Genomic DNA, 6000 nt, shown 5'->3' with positions numbered 1-6000 from the left:
AAGAGAAAAAGGAAGCGAAGTCAGAAGCAGAGAGGGAAGGCGGGACAGTGGGAGGTGGGGAGAATAGGGAGTTGAATGTGGCAAAGAGGCGGCGGGGATTGGAGGACTAAGAAGAGATAAGGGAATTAAAGAAGGATTGTTTAGCGAGGGACAGGGCAGAGCAGAAAGAGGAGAGGATGAATTTGAAGTGAAGGAAGTCAGCCAGGGAACGAGATTTCCTCCAGAGGCGTTCGGCTGTGCGAGAGCACTTTTGGAGGGAGCGGGTGAGTTTGGAGTGCCAGGGTTGGGGAATAAGGCGACGCCGGCGAATAGAAGAGGCCGGGGCGACAGTGTCCAGGGCAGTAGTGAGGGATTGGTTGTAGAGCAAGGACGCCTGATCAGGGCAGGCCAGAGAGGGAAGGGGTGATAGGAGAGTTTCAAGAGAGGAGAAGAAGGAGATGGGGTCGATGGCATCAAGGTTGCGCCTGGTGCGGGTGGCTTTAGGCGAGGTGGGAGCAGGGGAGTAGGACAGAGTGAAGGAGAGGAGATGGTGGTCGGAAAGTGGGAAGGGAGAGTTGGAGAAGTCAGAGAGATCACAGAGGTGAGAGAAGACAAGGTCGAGGGAGTGACCAAGACAGTGGGTAGGGGAGGAGGTCCACTGAGCGAGGCCAAGGAAGGAGGAAAGAGTGAGAAGTTTGATGGGGGCAGGGTCAGAACAGTTGTCAATAGGGATGTTAAAGTCACCCAGTATAATGGAGGGCAGGTCAGAGGAAAGATAGTGGGGGAGCCAGGCGGCGAAGTTGCCAAGAAAAAGAGAGGTAGGGCCAGGGGGACGGTAGATGACTGAGACACGGAGGTGGATGGGGGAGAAGAGCCGAATGGAGTGGACTTCAAAGGAAGAGAAGGAGAGGGAAGGTAAAGTGGGTATGACCCAAAAAGTGCAGTTAGGGGATAGGAGGAGGTCCACTCCTCCTCCTGGACGCTCGTCAGGTCTGGTGGAGTGGGTGAAAGAAAGGCCGGAGAGAGCGGCAGGGGATGCAGTATCAGAAGAAGTGAGCCAGGTTTTGGTTAAGGCAAGAAGATTAAGAGAGTTAGAGATGAAGAGGTTGTGAATGGAGGACAGTTTGTTACGGACAGACCTGGAGTTCCAGAGGGCACACGAAAAAGGGAGGGATGGAGAAGGGGAGATATGGATGAGATTGTCGGGGTTGATGGATCGAGGGGGGGGTGAGAGATGGGACAGAGAGATTTGGGCCCTAGGCGGGGCCTGGGGAGAGGATGGGTATAGGAAAGGAGCGAGGTGGCAAGATGAGAAGCAGGGGAATAAGAGAAAGGCCAGAGGAAGCGGGGGAGGTGTATGGGAGAAGCACAGAGGGGAGGGCAGCAATAGGGAGTCCAAGGTGGAACAGAGCAAATTAGAAGTAAGTTCTATATGGACTAACGAACAGAGTAAACAGTGAGTAGGACGGTAGGGGCTATAGAACACAGTAGAACAGAAAGGCAGTGGCAGAGACAGTATGGAGTGCAATTGACATTCAAATAAAATTTAAGTAAAATGAAATACAGTAAGATAAAATACAATAGAATAAGCTATTAGGAGTACTGGCGAGACGTGAGATCCGGGGAGACACGGAGAAAATGTAGGTCCCGTGTCCAGGTGACCAAAGGTCAGAGAGCCCAGAGGTGAGGAAGGTCCAGGGAGGAGGAGACCCAAGAGTTCGGGAGGACCAGAGTCCAGGAGGGCCGGAAGGGCTAGGTAGGTCCAGGTTTTAGGAGGGCCAAAAGGACAAGGTGGTCCAGAGTTCGGGAGGGCCAAAAGGAGCAGGTGGGTCCAGAGTTCCGGAGGGCCAGATGGACTTGGTTGGTCCAGAGATCAGGAGGGCCAAAAGGACTAGGTGGGTCCAGAGTTCAGGAGGGCCAAAAAGGACTAGGTGCATCCAAAGTTCAGGAGGACCAAAAAGGACTAGGTGGGTCCAAAGTTCAGGAGGACCAAAAAGGACTAGGTGGGTCCAAAGTTCAGCAGGGCCAAAAGGACTAGGTGGGTCCAGAGTACAGGTGGTCCAGAGTGCAGGTGGGTGAAAAGGACAAGGTGGGTCCAGAGTGCTGGGCCAGAAGAATAAGGTGGGTCCAGAGTACAGGTGGGCCGATTTGACTAAGTAGGACAGTATCTGTGAGCGGACCATGGTCAGGGAGAGAGGGGGGTTTGCACAGAGGAAAACAGGGAGGCAGGGAGGCTGTGAGAGGGCCAATGAGCAGAGGAAATTCAGTGGGAGAAAGGCTCAGAGGCGACCAGGGAGGCTAACTAACTACTGACTAACCAGTGGAGAGAAGGCAGCGTGGTGGCATCTGATCTGCAGCTGGAGATGGCCTCAGGACATATATATATTTTGCACCTGCAACGCTATATTTTAATCATATTTTACAAGGCCCTCGCCAACTCCACTGCTCCCTACATCTCTAACCTTATCTCTATTCACACTCCCTCCCGCTCACTGCGATCGTCCAACGATCGTCGCCTCTCTTCCCCTCTGATTACCTCCTCTCATGCACGTATCCAAGACTTCTCCCGCGCCGCTCCCCTCCATTGGAACAAGCTCCCCCGCTCCATCAGAACTTCCCCTAATCTGTCCTCTTTCAAACGAACATTAAAAACCCACCTTTTCCTTAATGCCTTTCAGTCTCATGCCTAAACTCCCACCGGTCGGCTAGCTCTCTTTCTCATCCCTTCTTCCCTTCTCCCCCTTCCTCGACTCCGTCTCCGTTTCTCCCGTCTCTCCATCTCATCCATGTGTCTGTCTGTCTTCCCCTCCCTTTAGATTGTTCGCTCCTTTGAGCAGGGCTCTCCTACCTTCTGTTTCCATCACTTTTAACTGCGCTCTCCAGCTACTCAGCTCACCTCCTCTCAGTCCCTCTGCCCTCTGTCTCCTCTCGCTTCTCTCCGCTCCCCTCAATGACTCTCAACCTGACATCCGTGCCCACCCTCTTGGGCCATAGTTACCTGCCTATACTCTCTTTTCCCCTCCCTCCCTCTCTTTCATGCTGTGCCTGAGCCCCCAGAGTTATAGTGCTTACTGTTACTTGTACTGTGCTGTTTCACCTTGTACTGTGCCATTGTTTGTCCTTGTACGGCGCTACGGATACTTTGTGGCGCCCTATAAATAAAAATTAATAATAATAATAATAATAATAATAATCATAAAAAATAAAAGTAATTTGTAAAAATACTGTACATGTAATCTCTTTTTTCTTTTTCTCTCTCTTCTGTCTTCTCTCTTCTGATTTCCCCAGTTCAGCTATAAAAGTGATGCAGGGAGGCCAGCTTAGAGTCTGGTAGGAGAGAATGGTTGCAGGTCAGGCACAGCATCACTGAATGTTTGGCACAAGGGAGGAGAAATGTGTTGTCGGGGCCAACGGCAGCATGGGGTGACTGACAGCAGGAAGGGGAGTGTGTCAGATGAGGTGTTTGGCAGCAGGAGGGGGAGTGTGGCAGAAGGCGTGATGGGCAGCAGACAGGGGGAGTGTGGCAGTCAGGGTGTCTGGCAGCAGGTGGCAGGAAAGAAAAGATCACATAGATATAAGGTGGAGCACCACAATGTAGTCTTGGAGGGGGGAGAACATATGCATATATGGGAGAGCACACCACAATTTATAGCAGCCTGGTGAGGATGGGACATTTAGATATAAGTTGGAATAGCACAATGTACAGGGGCCTGTGAAGAGGGGGCATAGAATGCCCACCCAGCAGGAAAGGGGAGGGGCCCTCAGGCTGTGGGGGCCAACACTTGGTTCCATGTGCTAAACAGACTGTGTAAACTGTACAAACAACTCATGGATACATGGATGACCAAACTTTCTGTAATTTCCCCACATCCCCAAATTTTCACCTATATTGCGTCTGGTATACAAAACTTGATTTAAACACACTCACATTCACCCTTATTTAGAGTTGGGATGACGACGACTGTCACACATTTCTCAAACACATTTCTCATACTCACTGGCACTAAGTAAAATACTATCATCATCATCATCATCATCATTTATTTATATAGCACCACTAATTCTGCAGCGCTGTACAGATAACTCACTCACATCAGTCCCTGGCCCATTGGGGCTTACAGCCTAAATTCCCTAACACACACACACACACACACACAGACAGACCCATAGACTAGGGTCAATTTGTTAGCAGCCAATTAACCTACCAGTATGTTTTTGGAGTGTGGGAGGAAACCGGAGCACCCGGAGAAAACCCACGCAAACATGGGGAGAACATACAAACTCCTCACAGATAAGGCCATGGTTGGGAATTGAACTCATGACCCCAGTGCTGTAAGGCAGAAGTGTTAACCACTTAGACACCATGCTGAGTTTTAGCTTTACATTAAAGTAGTGATAAACACACTTGTTGATACTGGAAGGCATGGTCAAGCTCAAATTAAGAATTGAGCAGACTCACACTCGCAAACACTTTTCATGCACACTGACTCACACTACCTCTCTCATACATAAACACTCACACTCTCTTTCATACAAACACACTCACACACTCTAGCACTCTCTTTTATATACACATTTCTCACTCACACTGTCTTCTATACACACACACTAGCACACAAAACCCTTACACTTACTTCTGTTGTGCTGCCTCCATTTTCTTCCATGACTTTGGTAGTGGCAGTATAGTTAAGGGGTGTGTCTATGCTCCAATTGGCTAAGTAACTGTATAATGTCAGTCAGCCAATCGTAGCACAGCAGAGGCTGCTGGGGATTTCCTGTCTGAGTAAGAATCTAGTCCTTGGTATTACTGTGTAGCACAGGCTGCTCCTTCACTCATTGGCAGTCTGTGGCAGCCCTAAGTGCATGGTATTTATTGGTGTAACCTATTGGCCAAGGTCTTGAATAGGTGTTAGCGGAATGTGAGAAGGATGATGAGTCTACACATTAGTAAACTTAACCAGGAACATCAGTTTACTTAACAGTATACCATGAAGTAACTGTTGTACAGGATACAGCATTATATACCTTGCAGTTGGTCTTGCAATCTTGTACATAAATATATGCAGCAAGCTTGTGGATAGAGTCACAGCTTATTAAATGTACAGTACAGTCTCTATGAGGTTACTATGTACTACACGTCCATGCAGGTTCTGTTATTGCCTCCTGTCAGACACATACGCAGTTTCTACACTGCTTCTATTGCATCCAGCTGGATGTCACAAGGGAGAGCTGGGCCCCTAGACTACCGGGGAAACGGAGAATAGCGCTCATCTCTCCCAACACTCCCCTAGAGATGTCTCCAATTACAAGAAAAACTGCATGCATTAACTATATTTATAAACATTCATGAAGTTCTCCTGAAACTGAAAATATGGGGTTAACACACCAAATAATGTCAGCAAAAATAAAACATCAATTGTCATAACATTTCAGGCCACATTTTAAAGACCTGTGATCAATACTTGAGAAGGATATCAGTTGCATTCTGCTCACTTGCAACGTAGCTTACACTAACTGACTTTTCCTCAACAATTTCTCATACAAAGTGATGTCTAATTAAAATATGTTTAGACCTGCCATGATGCTTGTTACTTGCTGAAAAGTCAATGGCACCTTTATTATCACACTTGATGTTGATAGTCAATGCCATTTAAAAGTTGTAGTTCACATACTGTATACATAGTCCAAAGGGTTTCTTTGGCTGTTTCAGTCAAAGCCAAATACAGTGCCTTTATCAGACCCAGACCAATCCAGGGTGCCAGACAATGCACTAAAAAGAGCCATTGTAGTTTACAGTAAAAAGATAGTTCATCACTGAGCTTCGAATCAGCCCCAATTCACAAAGAATTCTAATATAGTTTGGTACCTTTGACATAAAGTGCAGATTACAAACACTTTGTGCAATACTGATGAAACAGCAGCAAAGTGGAAGGTAATACATATACACATCTATATAGACATCCATGCTTACATTACTTCTGCAAGCAACGTTGTTCTTTGTTAATAAAACTGTTGTCTTTA

The sequence above is a fragment of the Mixophyes fleayi genome, chromosome 6 (genome assembly GCF_038048845.1).
Source record: "Mixophyes fleayi isolate aMixFle1 chromosome 6, aMixFle1.hap1, whole genome shotgun sequence".
In the NCBI taxonomy this organism is placed as follows: Eukaryota; Metazoa; Chordata; class Amphibia; order Anura; family Limnodynastidae; genus Mixophyes; species Mixophyes fleayi.
This window is presented reverse-complemented; position numbering follows the sequence as displayed.